The following is a 22,794-nucleotide window of genomic DNA, read 5'->3' as shown; positions in this document are numbered from 1 at the left end:
GTCCTCCCTTGGGCGTGGGTGTGTGTGTTTATCCTTAGGCTAATTTAGGTTAAGTAGTGTGTAAGCTTAGGGACTGATGACCTTAGCAGTTAAGTCCCTTAAGATCTCACACACATTTGAACATTTGAATTAATGATGTTTTCAGTTCACTCAAGAGCTTTTTTTCATTTATTGTTATGGTGCTGTAGGTCTGCTCCATTAAATTCTGGTGTATTTTAAGATGAATAAAAAATAGAAGAAAGACATTTAAAAACTCGCAGCGGGACTGGAGCTTCACCTGCCCAGGATCCATATTTTTGAAAGTCATTTTCTTGTCACTCGTTCTCATCTTCTTGTGCGTGCAGAACGTCAGTTGATACGTGTATATTGTCTTTGTTTTCAGCCATATGTTTCTGTTTGTTTCCACCCGGATTGACAGTATCCTTTCTCACGGTCTTTCCTTGTTTCAGTGATCACGCTGTCCGTTGTCTGATTCTGGATGTTTCTCTGGTAGCTACATTTGAGGCCAGCCTTCTCGGTTGTGGCACGGCGTTGTTTCCTGCACCTCCAGCCGCAAGGAGCTCCTTCGTTACGCAGTCCTCAAACTGAATTATATCCTCATCTCCGTTCACTCGAGTTTCGTTTTAATATTTCGCCTGTTAAGTGTTTGTTCCACACCAGTGAGCCCATCATTTCCTTTTCCATATTCTTAATTATGGACTACTCGCTTATTTCTTGATCAAAATTACTTGTCACTCTCACTTCTTGAATTCGTTACCGAGTCTCTGCAGTTTGTTGTAGTCTACAAGATCTCATTTTCGTTTCTGTTTGTTCATCTGAATTATCTTGACGCTTTTCTTCCACATTACTCTTGTCAGTTTTTGGTATAGGTGGCTTTGATATGCTCACTATTTCCACTTAACTTGTTGTCACTGCATTATTCGTTTGTTCTACTCTTTTCACTTTATCCTCTTGACTGGACAGCGGTGCAATGATTTCATTTCGCTCCGACAAAATGGATGTGTACGGACTTCTTCGCTGGTATCCATTGCCACTAGGAAGTTTTACGGGCTTTCTGCAATCACAAGAATCCACAGATATACAGCTGAATGACGCTAATTTTTGTAGGCTGGATACCGTCCCTGGCCACAGATAAGACGGAATATGCATCTGCAAACCCTCTCTGGCTAGCCTGATTCCATTTAGTTTATCATATATACAGCATCCGGTCAAAACTTTTCGGACACCCATGCGTAATACGGAGTTCACCATTAGATGTCACGGGGACTAGAAGTGATAGTATAAAAGGAGGCGGTGAGTGCAGCGTTGACTGCAGCGAAGCACTAACAGCAGAGTGTGTCGGTAAGGACAGCTCACACGCAAGCCTCCATATGTCAGACACTCAGATCGGTACCAAACGTTGTATGGCGACAAAGTATCAACCAAAACTCCGATTTAGTTCGTATTTTGTGCTGTCGTCGACCACAACGGGCGTAAACGTTAATTAAAAGTAACGCCAGAACTACGGAGGAGAAGAAAAGCATAACCGTGAGTTTGACAGTCTGTTGCTTCCGTGGCGAAGTTGGTAGGACGTTGGAGCCTCGCTATACAGAGTGTAAATTTTAAGTTGACAGACCAGAATAATCCGAAAAATAAGCTTCACACGAAAAAATGTGTAGAATCCAAAGTTGATTATTTTCGAGGGGGACATCTGCTGGTGCTAAAATTAGCCCGCCACCCCAGCTCCGTGGGGGTGGGGAGGGAGGCAACTTTAAAATTTCAATTGGGAACCCCCATTTTTTAAATTGCAGAATCAGATTCTACATAAAAAACTACGTACATTTTGTCTGAAATATTTGTTTTGATTCTTGGTAGTTGGCGCTGTAATGCAAGAAAATCCATGTTCTCATTTTTGCGTGAAAAATGGTTACGGATAGATAAAAAAGTACTTATGTACTTCATAAATTTTAATTCGCTAAAACTAAAACTCTCCCTCCCTCTCCATAGGATGGGGTTGGAGGAATTAGAGTTTTACAAATGTTGACCCAAAAACTGTATTAATTTTTTCCGCAGATTCGGATAAGTTTTGTTTGTTTAGTGGTCCTTAGGCCACACAACTTTTAACTATCAGACCCCACCCTTGGGGAGAGACGGAAAATTTTAGTTTTAGCGAATCAAAATTTACGAAGTAAATAAGTATTTTTTATTTATCCGTAACCATTTTACACGCAAAAATGAGAACATGGATTTTCTTGAATTGCAGCGCCAACTACCAAAAATGAAAACAAATGTTTAAGACAAAATGTACGTAGTTTTTTATATAGTATCTGATTCTGCAATAAAAAAATGGGGGTTCCCATTTGAAATTTTAAAGCTGCCTCGCACTCCACCCTCAGGGGCCTGGAGTGGCGGGCTAATTTTAGCACCAGCAGATGTCCCCCTCGGAAATAATCAACTTTGGATTCTACACATTTTTTCGTGTGAAGCTTATTTTTCGGATTATTCTGGTTTGTCAACTTAAAATTTACACGTTGTATAATGTAGGTTCCATGTTCGAAGCCGAGTTACATTAAATATTTTTTTAAACTGTATTATGAGTGAAGCTGTTATATGGAACAACGTGTTTATGACACGTAAAAGGGGTGTTTGTAGTTTACAGCCATGTTCTCTTGGCAGTCTACTTTCGTTTCGTTTCTTTGAAAGTAGTAGACCTATAGAGTACATTTGTAGTTTCACAGAATGTACAGTCAGAACAGAAAAGTAAAAAAAACAATTGCATCACATGTGAAGAAGAAGCAGTAATCATAATTCATAATAAACAAAAGAATGAGGTCAATAATAAGTACATATCGTTTAACATACGAAGCGAAAGCAGACTGGCAAAAGAGCATTGCTACAAACTCCGAATAATCATTTTACATAAGAGTAAAATGTTCTCCAACATAACAGTTTCAGGTGTAAATAGTCAAAATAAATTGTCATCACTGGGGCTTGAACGTTCTACCTGTTCACCCGCGCGGGAACTACGATATCTTCACTCACAGATATGTTTTTCCTGTGCTACGTATGTCAGGTGATACTTTTAACTACCGTTTGCGCATGCTCTACTCGACGACAAGTCACAGCACGAACTAAATCGCTGTTTTGGTTCTTACTCTATCAACTTAGAATGTTTGGTCCCGATCTGAGTGTCTGCCACCTGGAGGCTTGCGTGTCAGTGACTTCGAACGTAACTAGTCACTGGATGTCACCCAAGTAACAAATCTATCAGGGACTTTTCGACCATTCTAATGCTGCCCAAGTCAACTCTTGGTGATATAACTGTGAAGCGGAAACGCGAAGAAACAACCACAGCTAAATGAGACCAGGCAGATCTCATGTTCTGACGGATGGGGACCGGCGAAAACTCAGGAGGGCGGTTGTATAAAATAGAATGGAATCAGCGAGAGGAAACATTCGTGAGCTCCAAAGTGCTACCAACAGTCTAACAAGCACAAAGACCTTGCGTGCGGAGTTAAAAAGAATCGAGTACAGCGGTCGAGCAGTTCCTCGTAAGCCAGACATTTCTGTGGTCAATGCTAAGCGACACTTGAGTGGTTTAGAGAGCGACAGCACTGGACAGCGGATCTACATCTACATCTACATGGGTCCTCTGCAAATCAAATTTAAGTGCCCGGCAGTGGGTTCATCGAACCACCTTCAAAATTCTCTATTATTCCAATCTCGTATAGCGTGCGGAAAGAGTGAACACCTATATCTTTCGGTACCAGTTCTGATTTCCCTTATTTTATCGTGGTGCTCGTTCCTCCCTATGTAGGTCGGTGTCAACAAAATATTTTCGCATTCGGAGGAGAAAGTTGGTGATTGGAATTTCGTGAGATGATTCCGTCGCAACGAAAAACGCCTTTCTTTTAACGGTGTGCAGCCCAAATACTGTATCATTTATGTGACACTCTCTCCCATATTTCGCGATAATACAAAACGTGCTGCCCTTCTTTGAATTTTTTCGATGTACTCCGTCAGTCCTATTTGGTAAGGATCCCACACCGCGCAGCGGCACTCTAAAAGAGGACGGACAAGCGTAGTGTAGGCAGCCTCCTTAGTAGACCTGTTACATTTTCTAAGCTCCCTGCCAATAAAACGCAGTCTTTGGTTAGCCTTCCCCACAACATTTTCTATGTGTTCCTTCCAATTTAAGTTGTTCGTAATTCTAATACCTAGGTATTTAGCTGAATTTACGGCTTTTAGATCAGACTGATTTATCGTGCAACCAAAGTTTAACGAATTCCTTTTAGCACTCATGTGGATGACGGCACACTTTTCGTTATTTAGAGTCAACTGCCACTTTTCGCACCATTCAGATATCTTTTCTAAATCGTTTTGCAGTTTGATCTTCTGATGACTTTGTTAGTCGATAAACAACAGCGTCATCTGCAAACAACCGAAGACGGCTGCTCAGATTGTCTCCCAAATCGTTTATATAGATAAGGAACAGCAAAGGGGCTATAACACTACCTTGCCGAACGCCGGAAATCACTTCTGTTTTACTCGATGACTTTCCGTCAATTACTACGAACTGTAAACTCTCTGACAGGAAATCACAAACCCAGTCACATAACTGAGACGATATTCCATAAGCAATTTTCCCAACAAGCCGCTTGTGTGGTACAGTGTCAAAAGCCGTCGGGAAATCCAGAAATACGAAATCGATCTGAAATCCTTTGTTAATAGCACTCAACATTTCATGTGAATAAAGAGCTAATTGTGTTTCACAGGAACGATGTTTTCTAAACCCATGTTGACTGTGTGTCAATAGACTGTTTCCTTCGATGTAATTCATTATATTCGAACACAATATGTGTTCTAAAATCATGCTGCATATCGACGTTAACGATATGGGCCTGTAGTTTTTACTCCTACTACCTTTCTTGAATATTGGTGTGACCTGTGCAACGTTCCAGTCTTTGGGTACGGATCTTTCGTCGAGTGAACGTTTGTATATGATTGTTAAGTATGGAGCTAAAGCATCACCATACTCCGAAAGGAACCTAAATGGTATACAGTCTGGACCAGAAGACTTGCTTTTATTAAGTGATTTAAGTTGCTTCACTAACCCGAGGATATTTACTTCTACGTAACTCATGATGGCAGTTGTTCTCGATTCGAATTCTGGAATATTTACTTCGTCATCTTTTGTGAAGGCATTCCGGAAGGCCGTGTTTAGTAACTCTGCTTTGGCAGCACTGTCTTCGATAGTATCTCCACTGCTATCGCGCAGAGAAGGCATTTATTGTTTCTTGCCGCTAACACTTCACATACCACCAGCTCTTTGGATTTTCTGCCACTTTTCGAGACAACTGGAAACGAGTCATTTGGACTGATGAATTACGTTGTATCGAAGGAAATCCAATAGAAGTGTTTGGGTTTGGCGAATGCCTGGAGAACGCTACCTGCCATCACGTGCAGTATTGACACTGGAGCACAGAGGAGGTGGTGTTACGATATGGAGTGGTTTTCATGGTTGAGGTGAGGTCCCTTCATTGCCGTTAAGAAAACGTTAAACGCAGGAGGGTATGAACACATTTTCTGCATTGTGTAATGCATGCGGTAGAGCAACAGTGCGGAGAAGATGGTTGTTTGCATTGACAGGAGTCAACTGGGGAACATTTGTATGTGGCACCCGAATATGATTTTATAAACGATGTATGTTTTTGATAGGCCTTATATCGCTGACTGTGTAAGACCGCAGACGCAGACATACTGCTTCTGGTCTGAGATTATTATAGTGCTGGAGTAAGAGAGCGCTGGGCGCAGAGTTGCAGGTAGCTGTCTGTGAGGGAAAGATGATGGAGTAGGCAGTGTTTGTGGTGTGCTGCGTGAAGCCACCAAGTGTTAGATTAATTTAGGTGTGACAATATTGTTGAGCTTGGAAGCAGAAGTCTTCACGCAAGCAAGGTAAAGATGTTAAACATTATGATTTGTGTTTTTGCCAGCGCGTTAGTGTTGATGAGTTGGCTGATAATTTGTAATTGTTGAGTAACCCCCTGTCCCGGCACCAAACAAAGAAAAAAAAGAAGAAAACATAATTATTTGACATCTTTACATTGCTTACATGAAGCCTTCTACTTCCAAGTTCAACAATATTGTCATACCTAAATTAATCTAACACTTGGTGGCTTCACGCAGCACACCACAAACACTGCCTACTCCATCATCTTTCCCTCACAGACCTGCAACTCTGCGCCCAGCGCTCTCTTCTCCAACACTATAATAATCTCAGACCAGAAGCAGTATGTCCGGGTCTGCGGTCTTACACAATCCGCTATGTAAAGCCTATCAAAGACATACGTCGTTTATAAAATCGTATTCGGGTGCCACATACAAATGTGCCCCAGTAGACTCCTTTCAGCATCAACAAGACAACGCACTGCACTCTGTCATGATGCAGCATTTGTGAGCCAATGGTCTGTTGACAATAACATTCCTGAAATGGACCATCCCGTCTAGGCAATTTGAAATGACTAATTGTATATTCAGACTGATTGTAAAGATAAATCAGCATATTAAGTAATTGCAGCTCTGCTTAGCGAACGATCATCGTGATTAAATTTACCGCTACCTTTAGTATTTTGTACTATTCTTCACAGACTCTAGCACTGATACATTTCGCAAGTACGATTTTTAAAATATTGTCCGTTTGAACACATAGAAATTCCTTGTCATGCAGTCTACTTTATTAGCAAGTTCCAAAACGAGAAACGAGATGGATACGCACTACTTTTCTCAAAGCCAAATCTCAGTGTTGTTTGCCGTGGAAAGAACATTTTCACCGCACTAACAATTACAAATTCTCTGTCAGTAACGCTGCAGCACACGACCGCACACGGACTTGTGCCACCGACCCATGTTATGATTTTCAAAATTCTTATGTTCGTGTTCATTTGTGAACAATGTAGGAGTGCGGCACTTAATAATTATTGTCATGTTTGTGTGGTTTTTCTAATAGTCCCAAAACGCTGTTCTTTACCGGTTACCAGACTGGTATTTCTACAGAATTTGAAGGTTAACAAATATCAAGAGTGTCGTATACAGAAGTATTCGTGCGGTTAATATGATAGACTTGTGTCATCGTGGAACGATCGCCAGAGTCAGTACCATGCTGAGTATGTGACGCTCCCTACCTCCGCAGTAGCCTGTTGACTACAATTCCTGGAGAAAAAGAGTCTTTAAGCAGAGGATATCAGGCAAGAGAGTCATCACAAGCTTAGAATCGATGAAACATTGTCGCTGACATCTTATACAATCGTTGACTACAGTGTTGTGAAAATCCAGGACCAAGGCACGGCAAAAGCAATTACTTCTGTAAAAATTAAGGTCCTTTTTTTCTTGCTGTAGAACTCATTACAAGTAATATTGTTCATCATTAACTGAATTTTCCGTTGCTAGAAATATTTGAGATCTGCAAAAACTTTGCACAGAATCTCAGCTTATTTTTAAATGGATAAACACTATTTCCATTTTCTGTTGAATTAAATTTAGTTATGCAAATGCACAACAGCAAATTCTAATTAATGGTTTTTTAAATGTAACCGTTACTACATAACATAAGAACCTTTAGTTTTTTGTTAAATATAACAATTCGGATGTTACATGAAAATTAAAACTTCCCTTTGTAAACCTTCTGTATCTTTATTGTATGTGTCTGTATCTGTAATATCTTTGTCGTATGCCATTCTATCTGTGGCTGTGACATTCAGTTATCACGTGACGATGCTCTTTGAAACTGAAAGCCTGTTCATGAGCAAATATTTTGCAGAACATCAGGAAAGTCCAGAATGAGATTTTCACTCTGCAGCGGAGTGTGCGCTGATATGAAACTTCCTGGCAGATTAAAACTGTGTGCCCGACCGAGACTCGAACTCGGGACCTTTGCCTTTCACGGGCAAAGGTCCCGAGTTCGAGTCTCGGTCGGGCACACAGTTTTAATCTGCCAGGAAGTTTCACATCAGGAAAGTGTTTCCTATTTAATATTATTACCACAATGAACAGCAGAGGTAAAATTCATCTAATGTTACAAAGTGTGCTGACAATGTGCTGTTATTCGTCTGTTACAGAAGATTATTGAAACAAAAGCTAACGGCTACACAACATAATATTTGGTCCAACAAGGAATGTTTATACCGGAACATACTTCCAAAATACATCAAGATTAAATCTAGGTGTATCTCATCAGCTGCAACGAAGGCTGTCAAGAGACACGGGAGAACGTGGATGAAAGAAGAAATGCGAAACTAGTACAGAGTCTGTGATAAAAAGTAAGTTCGTGTTTAAATGTTTGTCCTATGCATATTACGATCGTTACATATCTGTGTGACTTCGATAGCTTTGATGGAAAAGTGCAGACGTATGAGCAGTTTTCCATGAAATTTATGTGTGTATAAAAGAAAAACTATTACAGTGAACAAAAGAAAAGTCTGCTCCGACACCTGTTCACAAGGGACAGTTCGCTGACCAAATCGAGAACTTACGCAATGTAACAATTAATGCTGTAAGTGCAGTCTGACTTGACACTCCACTTGGGCAATTGGGGCGACCGTAAGGGGCTACACAATATAACATGATCCACAGCTCTCGGCATATGACGTCTGGAGTGTCAAGCCCGCTTGCGCCTATAGTACTGATGAGTATCGGTGTTAAATAAGGGAATGAAAGATAACTCATTTTGCACAATCTCTGATAAATAGTTGTATTAAAAGCAGACACTGAGCTCGTGTTAGGGAATGATATTTACACGATCATTTGGTAGCCTACGATTTAAAAGTTCTGCCTCCGGTAGCGTAATGATGCAGTCTCGCCCAGTGGAATTAATATGTTAAGCAAGTTTAAGAAGGTAATAATTTTCAAAAGGTCATTCTACCAAATATGGCTAATCATAGAGTTTAGTTTTGCTGTACAATTAACTAGTATCTTGGCAGCTCTGAACTTCATTCTTTACGTAAAGATCTTATAACACGTAGGCTCCAAGTTAGTTGCCAAGCATGACACTCGCCTGCAAGCTAGCGTTACCCTCTGGGAGGAATTTTGAAATGTTTGACCGTATGTTTGCCTAATGAATAGAGGGTATCGAACATTAATTTCGTATCTATGGCAGTTAATAGAAAACTGAAAGGCTTCATTTTGGGGATAATGAAAGTAATAAATGCATAGAAATGAAATAACAAACGGTCGCCAGCCCAATTAGGCATCATAATTTGAAACATTATGTTTCACGAAACATGAATATGAGTTACTAAATTGATTTTCATTTATGCTGCTTTTAAATAGTGCAATGAATACACACGACTACCGGACGAACTGAGTAATGGCTAGTAGTAGTTACTACTTACATAAATCAGCAATCATAGGAAATTTAAAAGTTATTTCACTCATAGTAATAATAGTTACTGTTGCAATCAATAGCTAACTCAACACTAAGATGTTACTAAGAACCTCACAAGATTAAAATTGGGTATGACAAGAGTCCTTGTTTAACTAGCATACAGACACCACAAATGATATTAAATAACATCACACAGACACTTTTTATACTCACACTTTTGTGGAAATGCTTCAGATTTCTTTAACGAAAGCAGTATTTAGCTTATCTTTCTTATAATATAAAAGAATATAGTGGGGACCCATTAACTGAAACTGGCTTTACAGGCAAATTCTGTGACTATTTCAGAAACAAATTGCAATTTGCCAGTACTGATTTCTAACCCCACTTGAAATAATTTCGATGTTCATGCTTTAAAGCAAGTAATTCAAATATTAAGTTCAATTAACTTCAGAATTTAGTTCATGGTAATAATCAAATCAAAATTACTTTTCATATGGATTCAGTTTGTGTGCCTTATCCATTACCTGTGAAGCAGATACTTTTATGGTAACACTACACACTTTGGCATTGAACTTTAGAACATTTAGTACAGAAGCAAACCATTAATTAATACTCGGTTTCTGCACATTTAGAATGGGACCCTGCATTGGTTTTATGATCAGGATAATTTTAAGGTTCAAACACGTGTTTATATCACTGGAATTGTTATTGAAACACACTCACACAAACATACTGGTTCATACTCTGATACATATCTGAGTCCCTGATGTTGGCGGAGCACTGGCGCAATAGTGGTGGCAAGCACGTGGCGGCTGTCTGGTCTCACATACTTGATGTTGAATGCTCTTTATAAATTCTTCTTGCCGACGTATTATCCTCGTTTTAGAGCCATTTCATAATAACAAGAGCACCATACGACAGCTGAAACCATACCCGTACAACGGCTAGCTACTGACTGCTTAGCGTGCCTACCTAGTAGCCGCCCAGATCGACCGCCAAAACCACCTTACATATGTTACAAAACTTCCACTTTTTTCTGACAGTTCAATGACCTTCATTAGTAAAGAACAACCACTTCATAGTTACATACACATAATTACACAATATAAACTACTTACAATCTGACTGCAGCTTTCTATAATCAAGTAAGAACCGCTGTCAAATCATGTAAAAGTATTATATCAAAAACCAATACCCGCATGCATAATAATATGAGTCCCGTGGCTGCTAGGTCATCTTCCTTGCGTAAATTACATAAATATTGCATTCCATTACACCCAGTAGTGTCATCCACCTGCACACCTTGTTACGTACTAACGAGAAGGCTGTATTACTGTATAAGATAGAACTGATACTAGAAATTCCATATGTCCTGTTGATAAAATTAAAGACATGATGGTTCCATCGAGTTCTCACATAGAATTGTTTGATGTCACTAGCTTACTTACTGATGATACGCCGATAAGTGTAAAAACATTTTAACAGATCTTTTACATAAATCTAAATCAAATACTACAGTATTACAAAACATAATCATTGCTTCTCAACGGCGTAAAACAGAATTACGAGGCCATGCAGAAAAGTGATGCCTCCGATTACTTATACGAAAACTCTTAAGACTTTTTAAATAAAACAGACATATTTAACATTGTAATTCTTCATCCTTTCCCGGCGATCTGTTGACATCTCGAATATTCGGGAATCCAGCCGGATATTCACGTCGTTCTTGCACGATATTTCAAGAGCGTACCTCGTCTTCTTCAGGTGCTACCTGAGACTGGTAGTAGCCGGCCGGAGTGGCGGAGCGGTTAAAGGCGCTACAGTTTGGAACCGCGCGACCGCTGCAGTCGCAGGTTCGAATCATGCCTCGGGCATGGATGTGTGTGATGTCCTTAGGTTAGTTAGGTTTAAGTAGTTCTAAGTTCTAGGGGACTGATGACCACAGCAGTTAAGTCCCATAATGCTCAGAGCCATTCAAACCTTTTTTTTTTTAGACTGGTGGCACCTGAATATTCCCGAATATCCAAATCCAAGATGTCATATTTAACATTCTTCATTTTTATCCGAATTGTAACGTAGGCCTGTAACATGGCGGTGTGTAATGTAACTGCATCTGTGCGTGTGAAACAGTGTGACGTAATCGCGTTTTGAATTCACATAGTTCGAACACATGGAGAACCCTCTCCTTTAGCATGACAAGGCCACACCACACACGACCACTGCGTCATCTGCAGTAATCCGACTCCTTGGGCTCGCTGTCGTCAGTCATCATCCACACAGCACCGACTTCACCCCATCCGATTTTTACCTGTTTCAAAAAGTTAAAAACACCTTCGAGGACTTCAATTTGATAGCGATGAAGCGTTGCATGCAGATGTGAGGTTGTGGCTCTTTCAACGAAGTCAACATTCTACAGTGACAGTATGAGCAAACTAGTCTCCCGCTGGGAGAAATGTGTTCATCACCGCGGTGGCTATGTTGAGAGATAAATATATCGATATGAATGATACAGATTTAGAATGTTAATAACGTTTGTTTTATTTAAAGATCTCTAAGAGTTTACTCATAAAAAATTGGAGGCATTATTTTTCAGCACGCCCACGTATTTCCGGTTTGAGTACACTTACTGTAGACAGATTGAAAATCTAGTTTTTGGTTCCTCTCTTAGTCTTATCTAAAATTTTCATTGGCAGTTTTGAACAAGTTTTCTTTCAGAGGGAGTTACTGAGAAGCAAAATTATAGTTTGTGAATAATGTACAATGGTTATTGACCGTTGTTACTAGACTATTTAATACTTTTCTACAACAGTTAAATTTCCAACGTAATTAACACAGATCATAATGGAGCTATGAGGTCCATCCAGGAATTTCTTGGGCCTTAATATAAACATTAGTGCAAATTAACACTTACTTACCCTTTACAGAAAAATAAAAGCTACCAACGCTGAAATTCCTGCAAGCTCTCAGCATCCACAGATTCAGAAAAATGCAGCTTTCCATCCCATGGTGCATAGTCTCATATCACTTCCAGTATCTGAACCGAATTACAGATTATCAAATTTCTTACTTTCACTAAGGGATGTTGTTCTGACCTGACTGATAATTTTGTTGCTGTTGTGATCTTCAGTGCCAAGACTGGTTTAATGTAGCTCTCTAACCTAGGACATCTCATGAAAGCCTCTTCACACCTGCATAACTACTGAAATCAACTTCCGTTTCAATTTGTATCTGCATTCAAGTCTTCGTCTCTCTCTACACTTTTCACTCTCCCCACTTCTATTCACTATAATATTAACGACTTGATGCCTCAGGACGTGTCCTATCAACTGATCCTTTTTTTTTAAATCACGTTGTATCATAAATTTCGTATTTGCTCATTTCGATTCAGTATCTTCTCATTAGTTATTCTGTCTAATTCTCAACGTTCTTCTGTTGCACCGCATTTCAAAAGCTTCTATTCTCTTCACGTCTGAACCGTTTAACGATTACGTTTGACCTGACATAATGGCATCTGCTGCTCTTCAGACAAATACCTTACGAAGAGTCTTCCTGACACTTCAGTTTACATTTGGGATTAACAAATTTCCCTTTTTCATAAACACTTCTCCTGTGATTGCCAGTCTGCATTTTATGTCCTCTCTACTTCAGTCATAATCAGTCATTTTTCTGCCCAAATAACAAACCTTATCTTCGACATTTAGTGGCTCATTTCTTAATATAATTCCCTCAGGGTCGCCTGTTTTAATTCGAGTACACTCTGTTACCATAGTTTTACTTGTTTTTGCTCGTCTCACAACTTTTTGGAAGTATCTACTAAAAATGGTTCAAATGGCTCTGAGCACTATGCGACTTAACTTCTGAGGTCATCAGTCGTCTAGAACTTAGAACTAATTAAACCTAACTAACCTAAGGACATCACACACATCCATGCCCGAGGCAGGATTCGAACCTGCGACCGTAGCGGTCGCTCGGCTCCAGACTGTAGCGCCTAGAACCGCACGGCCACTCCGGCCGGCGAAATATCTACTGAACTGCTATTCACGTCGTTTGCCATCTCTCAAACAATTACTATGTCGCCAAACCTCAATGTTTTTACTCCTCCTCCATGAACTTTAAATACAGTTCCAGATTTCTCCCCAGTTTCTTTTGCTGCTTGATAAATGTACAGACTCAATAACATTAGATATGAGCCAGAACCTTGCCTTAATCTCTCCTCAGCTATTACTTCATGTTCTTCGATTAATTGCGGTCTGGTTTGTGTACAAATTATAATAGACCTTTCACTTCTTATATTTTGCCCCTGTTACACTCAGCATTTCAAACAGTATTTCCCACTCAACGATTCGTGTTTGGGTATGCGGGTATATGGTGTATTTTTCGAACTGAGCCCCAAAGAGATATCTTCATGGTGATTACTGAAAGCTGTCGACACTGCCAACATAGACTTCTAACCACATTCTAGTCCATTTTGCTTGCGAAACTCACAAGCCCAAATGCTGTGAAAGCTCTTACACATCCTCCATACAGTCCCGATCTATCCCTCAGCGATTTCCATATTTTTGGTGCCCTGAGGACAGATTTTCGTGGCCGTCCATTTGTTTCGGACGAAGAGGTGCACCCATGGGTACAATCATCGTTCCGTAGGTAACCACAAACATTTTTCCATAAAAGCATTGACCGCCTTGTCTCACATTGGGGTAAATACACTCCTGGAAATGGAAAAAAGAACACATTGACACCGGTGTGTCAGACCCACCATACTTGCTCCGGACACTGCGAGAGGGCTGTACAAGCAATGATCACACGCACGGCACAGCGGAAACACCAGGAACCGCGGTGTTGGCCGTCGAATGGCGCTAGCTGCGCAGCATTTGTGCACCGCCGCCGTCAGTGTCAGCCAGTTTGCCGTGGCATACGGAGCTCCATCGCAGTCTTTAACACTGGTAGCATGCCGCGACAGCGTGGACGTGAACCGTATGTGCAGTTGACGGACTTTGAGCGAGGGCGTATAGTGGGCATGCGGGAGGACGGGTGGACGTACCGCCGAATCGCTCAACACGTGGGGCGTGAGGTCTCCACAGTACATCGATGTTGTCGCCAGTGGTCGGCGGAAGGTGCACGTGCCCGTCGACCTGGGACCGGACCGCAGCGACGCACGGATGCACGCCAAGGCCGTAGGATCCTACGCAGTGCCATAGGGGACCGCACCGCCACTTCCCAGCAAATTAGGGACACTGTTGCTCCTGGGGTATCGGCGAGGACCATTCGCAACCGTCTCCATGAAGCTGGGCTACGGTCCCGCACACCGTTAGGCCGTCTTCCGCTCACGCCCCAACATCGTGCAGCCCGCCTCCAGAGGTGTCGCGACAGGCGTGAATGGAGGGACGAATAGAGACGTGTCGTCTTCAGCGATGAGAGTCGCTTCTGCCTTGGTGCCAATGATGGTCGTATGCGTGTTTTGCGCCGTGCAGGTGAGCGCCACAATCAGGACTGCATACGACCGAGGCACACAGGGCCAACACCCGGCATCATGGTGTGGGGAGCGATCTCCTACACTGGCCGTACACCACTGGTGATCGTCGAGGGGACACTGAATAGTACACGGTACATCCAAACCGTCATCGAACCCATCGTTCTACCATTCCTAGACCAGCAAGGGAACTTGCTGTTCCAACAGGACAATGCACGTCCGCATGTATCCCGTGCCACCCAACGTGCTCTAGAAGGTGTAAGTCAACTACCCTGGCCAGCTAGATCTCCGGATCTGTCCCCCATTGAGCATGTTTGGGACTGGATAAAGCGTCGTCTCACGCGGTCTGCACGTCCAGCATGAACGCTGGTCCAACTGAGGCGCCAGGTGGAAATGGCATGGCAAGCCGTTCCACAGGACTACATCCAGCATCTCTACGATCGTCTCCATGGGAGAATAGCAGCCTGCATTGCTGCGAAAGGTGGATATACACAGTACTAGTGCCGACATTGTGCATGCTCTGTTGCCTGTGTCTATATGCCTGTAGTTCTGTCAGTGTGATCATGTGATGTATCTGACCCCAGGAATGTGTCAATAAAGTTTCCCCTTCCTGGGGGAATGAATTCACGGTGTTCTTATTTCAATTTCCAGGAGTGTATATTAACAGTTGTGGCGATTACTTTTGAAATACTAAACAGTTTCTTTACTTTCTTCCATCTGTCTTGTTTTCATTTGATTACCCTTTATAAAATGTCTTTGGAGCTTAAATGCTTGTACACGCGCAAGGACTTCCGATTTTCGACCATAATGACATTATTCGGCAAATATGTTCACATGAGAGATCAGCTACCTGGAAATGTTGATTAACACTTGTGTTTGTCTTCTGGACGAAAGCATTGCATCTTAAGAACAGTAAGACAGGTGCTCATAAGCTGAGAGACTACTGCACTTCCTGTTTGCTTTAGTGTCTGCTCAATTGCTGTAACCGTAATATTTATTTTTGACTGTTACTTATCTCAATAAAGAATGTAGCTTCAATACACGTTCTCAGTATCATAATATCTTCTGGTACCATTCCATATCACAACCAATTTCTAAAAATATTATACTATATCAGGAATCGGGTTCTAAAACGAACTGCTCCACATCCGTACAGGAACTACACGCCCGTCCACCTTCAAAACATAGTATTCAACCTCCTATCGCAAAACTAATGTGTTTTGCATATTTACTGCTGCTCATTCTACTATGATTTCCCTCAGAATCCTTCCCTTTGTCCAAAGTGTTCTATCGAAACAGTGTGTCTTTTCCATTTTGTCAGTAACAGTATCATTTTAACGTTCGCTTTTTTCACCATGTTTCAGGTTTCAAAAGAAATCGGGTTATTAATGCTATTGTTAATCTGTACGATTCGTGTTATCAACTCTTCTGAAATTGTTATTAATGTTTCTTACAATTATTATTCAAGTTATTAATTGTAATTGTTTTTCTCTAATGTATGTGTAACTGAATCATAAAGATGTAGAGCAGGTATCATAATTGGTTGGTTGGTCGATTTGGGAGAGGGGACCAAACAGCGAAGCCATTAGTCCACCGTACTAGGGGCGGATGGGGAAGGAATTCGGCTGTGCTCTTTCAAAGGGGTCATAATTAATGGCGTAAATGCAAACAGTTAAAAGTACGCGGCACTAGCAGCCAAAAAGTCTAGTAAACACGTCATCTAAAATGTACACCTTAAGAGCTATGAACAGCTGAGGTAAATCATGAGTAAATTTCTGGGCGGTGCACCATTCAAGCCGTCGTCACAACGGCACGAAAATCCCACTATTCGATGCAGTTTTAGTCTTTATTTTTCTGACAGAGTTACAGCAGATTTCTATCACTGCGTTGGTTTCATACAGACCTGCTCTCTATATCATTTAATCCGTATGTCAGTTTGTAGCTTGTGCGTCTGCAAGGTCTGTTGCTCCAGGTTTCGCGATTATTGTATTACGTATGCATATATAGGGTGTTTGTTTTAACTCGAAACTGCTAAACATCACGAGAACGACTCGTCACATGAAAGAAATGTTCTAGCTGAAGGGGCATCTGACTCTGTTACAACTAGTCATCTCCTAACTACCCCTGCTGAATGGACGGGATCAGCTTCGTGTTTTCATATGGGAACCCCCCACTTCTGTCGCATATTCGGATTCTAGGACAAAAAATAAGTACTGTTTGCTCAGACCATCGGCTTCCAGTCGCAGTAGATGGCGCTGTAATCGACATATATCAAGTGTACCTGATTTTACAGTTACGAGCCGGTCGTTGTGGCCGAGCGGTTCTAGGCGCTTCAGTCTGGAACCGCGCGACCGCTACAGTCGCAGGTTCGAATCCTGCCTCAGGCATGGATGTGTGTGATGTCCTTAGGTTAATTAGGTTTAAGTAGTTTTAAGTTCTAGGGGACTGATGACCTCAGTTGTTAAGTCCGATAGTGCTCAGAGCCATTTGAACCATTTGTTTGCAATTACGAACTGACGCACTTGTTTCTACGCTCCATTTACAATGTAAATGTAAACCTTTGTGCGATAACGCTTGGCAGTTACGTTTGAAACTTACGCTAGTGTTGCAAAACTTATTTACCGTAGAATATGATTAACCGTTTCAGTCTCTGGCAAGGAACTACGTTTAACGTGATCCAGAAACAGCGATGCAGGTGAAGTAGTTTTCTGTTCCCATCGGGATGCTTGATTTCAGTGAGTTCCCTTGCTTGTCACCATTCGGGTGCTTGATTTCGGTGCTTATACATGTAAGGTTCGCCTGTCGCTACCACTTCGGACAATTACTTTATTACATTGGTTGTGGTTTGTAATCTGCAGGTATCCGCACAGTGGCCAGCGCGAGCGTTACGGCGGTTGGGTGGAAATACACACCGATATCAGTCAGCCCGATGATGGGGTTCGAGGGCGGCCACCGCAATTAAGCATTCCTATAGCTTGAGGACTCACGATAATCAGTGAACAGAAAACTATGTTACCCTACAAGTAGTTTATTCGCGAGAAATGAGAAGGTCTAGCCATATTATTTGTACTGTACTGTCACATTTGAAACCCTCTAGTAACTAGAAGTTAGATGACAAAGGTTTAATTTACATCATAAATGAAATGCAGAATCAAATGCTTCGGTTCTTAATTGCAAATACAAGCACACTTGATATTTGTCGATTACAGTTCCATCTACCAAGAATAGAAAACAGTGGTTTGAGTACGTACTTTTTGGCGTAGAATCCGAATATGCAATAAAAATGGGGGTTCCCATTTGAAAATACAAAGTTGACCATGCCCATGCAGGACGAGTGATTAGGAGGTGGCCAGTTGTAGCACAAACAGACGTCCCTTTTCTAATATTAACTTCTCATCTGGAACATTTTTCCTAACGGTGCGTCTTTTTCGAGAGTGTATACATGTATCCCACCTATGAGTAACGAAAAGTAGGAACGTCAGTCTCAAAAGAATGATGCCAAAGAGATAATCAGATTAAATGGTAGAGTAGTATTTGTGGTGACTAGTGGACCTGCTGACGTAACTGCAACTTCTTCTCCTAATAGGCCCAAGGCGTAAAACCAAAAAAGTAGACGAATCGGAAATAGCTACTACAAAAGGTTTTATTAATTAATGACTTCAACTGTGGCCCAGTATGTCTGTCAGAGGTTTTCCCACCTATGCTTAAACGGAGGGGTAAAAATGTATCCCCAAAAGGGTATTTTTGCGGTTTTGCGGTTACATCTAGAAAAGGACTCATAACATTGAAAACACACTCCCATTAAAAGTTATAGGGCATTAAATTCTTCATTGAATGAGATGAAACACATATTTCTTAGACCACTCGTTTCCTTACTAGCGCTCTTCAAAGTTAGATAGATTTTACATAATTATAAAAAATTTTAGTTTTTAACTTTTGCTTTTTGGTAATGTCATCTAAACTACCTCTTTTTTTTTGGGTCATCAGTCTACTAACTGGTTTGATGCAGCCTGCCACGAATTCCTTTCCTGTGCTAACCTCTTCATCTCAGAGTAGCACTTGCAACCTACGTCCTCAATTATTTGCTTGACGTATTCCAATCTCTGTCTTCCTCCACAGTTTTTGCCCTCTACAGCTCCCTCTAGTACCATGGAAGTCATTCCCTCATGTCTTAGCAGATGCCCTATCACCCTGTCCCTTCTCCTTATCAGTGTTTTCCACATATTCCTTTCCTCTCCGATTCTGCGTAGAACCTCCCCATTCCTTACCTTATCAGTCCACCTAATTTTCAACATTCGTCTATAGCACCACATCTTAAATGCTTCGATTCTCTTCTGTTCCGGTTTTCCCACAGTCCATGTTTCACTACCATACAATGCTGTACTCCAGACGTACATCCTCAGAAATTTCTTCCTCAAATTAAGGCCGGAATTTGATATTAGTAGACTTGTCTTGGCCAGAAATGCCTTTTTTGCCATAGCGAGTCTGCTTTTGATGTCCTCCTTGCTCCGTCCGTCATTGGTTATTTTATTGCTAGGTAGCATAATTCCTTAACTTTTCCCCTTTTGAAAAATTATACACAACTGTGCTTAAACTGACACACAATATTTTTAGCGCAACGCAATCTGACTTTCAAAAATCCCTACAAAAAAATGGCCCTGACTAACATTAACCTATGCGTTTCACAAATCGCTTACCTCACAAAAATCTTGGTTACTCGAACTACTGCAATACAGCGAGCGCCACTACTGCCAACTAAATAAAACATTCAAACTACGGAATGCACTAACTACTGATAGGCATAGTTAGCAAATGAAAGATTTTGATAGAGAAAAAATGATGTATTTACCTTAATAGTCATAATATATATAGCAGTTCATGACATCCAGTCTTACAAATTTCAAAACTCCGCCATCTCTCTCCACGCATCCACCACTTCTGGTGGCTCACCTCTAACTGCGCAATGCTATGCGCTGTTCACATGCAGCTGCCCAACACTACAATGGCAGACAACAATGCAAACTGGCCACAGGCTGCACACAGCAGAGCCAGTGATTTTCTTACAGAGCGCTATGTAACGTTGCCAATATGAAACAGCCTACTTACATAGCCCCCATGCTCCCCACAAAAAATTTTACAAATTGTTTTGGGCAGTGGCCAATAATGATTTGATAAAATTTTTCATAATTACAATAACAAAGATATCAAATGCACACACTTATTGATACAATGTTGGTCAAAAGCTAAAATTTTCTCACAGTCCATAAAGACAGTCCTAATCATTCCTCACAGTAAAACTGCCGTTTCTTTTCTCAAAGTCTGAGCAGTAAAAGACAATGCACATGGAAGTAGTGGATTTCCATGCAGTCTTGAAGAAGTAGTGTTGTCCTTCCAACGGTAAGACAGTGCTGACTCTTGACATGCTGACAGGTAATGGGCCATAACAGAGCAAACCCACAGCAGAGTCATTCGACGTTTTGAAGAATATTGGTAGGTAGGTCATCACAGAATAGACCCACTGTAGTCCTGGTAGAGATTACGGTATTGGTGGACCACCAGAGGTGCAGACCCACTGTAGTCCTGGTAGAGATTGTAGTATTGGTGGGCCACCAGAGGTGCAGACCCACTGCAGTCCTTGTAGAAATAATGGTATTGGTGGGTCATCAAAGATGCAGACCCACTGTAGTCCTTGTAGAGATGGCCAATAGCCATCTGTTGTGACTGTGCAGGTGCACAATCACCATTGAAGAGTCTTGAGGTTAATGTAGTAAGTCCATAACCACCACTTGTGCACTCACAAAGTTTTTGGAATTGTCCTTAGAACCAGCAATGCTGTTATCCAAACCCTTGCTGAATTATTAACACACGTGCAAACACTAACAGTCCCTACTTCTCACATATTGTCCATATACTATGACCAACAGAAACGTGTGCAGTGAAATGTAACTTACAAGTTACTTAATTTGATGAACTGGAGATAACATTTGTAGTAAAACAGGCTTCACAAAAGAATAGAAATAAACATGCACATCAGTGTTACAAGAATTATGACGTAAGTACATACATTAAGATCAGAATAACTTTTGAAACATCAACATGAGCATTAAAACAAAACAGAATAAATAATGTCTAAACATCTTTACAAAGAAAATAACATAGTATTTGAAAAATTCTACAACATAACACATTAAGACATGAAAAACACAAATTCACATAGTGTAATAACACAAAAATACAGGGCAGAGTTTGTTTTCAGTGTGACATTTGGTACTGCAGTCCAACCCAAAACTTCATGCCATAGATCTTTCGTCTTATTTCAACATTTGTTTCCACCAAAAAAAATCCTATCCAAACATGCTTTTTGTATTTATATGTTCACATATTTCTTACCTCATTATTTATTTTCCACTATCTTATCTCATCATTTATTTCCAAGAAAATCCTACCTAAACCTGTTGTCCCTAAACCCTACTTTTTGGTTCATATCCTCTTTCAAAATACTTTTTTGGCCAAACCATTTTCTTATAGCTTCTCAATGCATTTGTTCCAATTCATCACAACTTGTTCTCTTATATGGCCTACCCCATCTTAAGCTAACTTAAATCTACTGAGCTCAGATGCTAAACTAAGGGACGAGGCAATGCAGCAGCACAAAACAATTAACACAAACAGCAAGGACAAAAAAAATACAAATTGGCAAAGTAAGCAACAATATTACAACTAATATAAGGCAATGAGCAGCAAACAAGAAAAATAAATCAGTAGTAAACTGGCTTAGCAGAGTAACACAAAGTCAAATTCAGTAATACTATGCCTGGCAAACAGCAGCAGCAAATGAAATAACTTATATCTAAACATGACATAGCTCAAGCAGAAAAAATATTACATTAAAGACAACAATGCAGACAAGGGAAATGTATATTCACATCTTAATGTCTATGTAATTAAAGTGGTGCACCACAAGAAGTTATTCTACCAAAAAAATTACCAAGTAGTTGAAAAGAAAATTCCGTATGCGATTCCTGTGAAGGGAAATGTCTTTTTATGCTCCTTCGTTTTTTTTAATAAATTATAAAATTATTTACTGGATCTGTAGGCATAAAATATTTATATTAGTACATCTATTAAATTTTATTTTAACCAATGCTGCAGTGCAGCTAGAAACTAGATATTAAACAAAATGAGTAAATAAATACATAAAGCAAGCCATATGGCATTTCTCTCAACTAGCAAGACAATAGCCGTGAAATGTTTCTCATCGTTTCATTAGGCATTTTAGTAAATATCATAAATTAAGAGCTCCACAGTATAATCATATGTTTTCAAGTTTGAGCGTGTTGTATTTGCGATGCTTTCTACAAAGGAATGTCAATAGCGAGGATAATGGCCTCCCTTTTTTGTTTTCTACCTGTGCCTCTGAAAAGGCACACATAATGGCTCTTTCTCCAGGCGTCTGACACAGCTGGGTGCCCACGACACATTACGTGCAGGTGGTCACTTAACTTTCTTACGGAAATATTTACGACAGCAGTTTCCGCTACAGTGACAGTCTCATATAAAAATATTTCACAGGTCAAGAATTTGCGTTGCAAATGTGTAGAAACAAAATCCTACTGATATAACAGAGTCCAAAAAATTTTCGTCGGCATTGTAATACATTCACGCATTTACATACATTTCATAACTCTTAAAGTACGATTCTTGGTTTCCAACAACCTTTTTCACAAACCAGAGTCCCTAACCACTACTCATTATTCCTTACCTTATTCGTCGACACTTCTTCAATATTTCATCATAACAGATACATAGCATACTCAAATAACTCATATAGCATCAGCTTATTGATCATAAACATACTGCAACAGCATAATACACATAGTCACCATAATAATAACATCATAACACCTCAGTCAACTCTCAAAATCGTCGTAGCTTCCTCCAATAATTTGAAAATCTAAAAAAAATT

The sequence above is a fragment of the Schistocerca piceifrons genome, chromosome 2 (assembly GCF_021461385.2).
Source record: "Schistocerca piceifrons isolate TAMUIC-IGC-003096 chromosome 2, iqSchPice1.1, whole genome shotgun sequence".
NCBI lineage: Eukaryota > Metazoa > Arthropoda > Insecta > Orthoptera > Acrididae > Schistocerca > Schistocerca piceifrons.
This window is presented reverse-complemented; position numbering follows the sequence as displayed.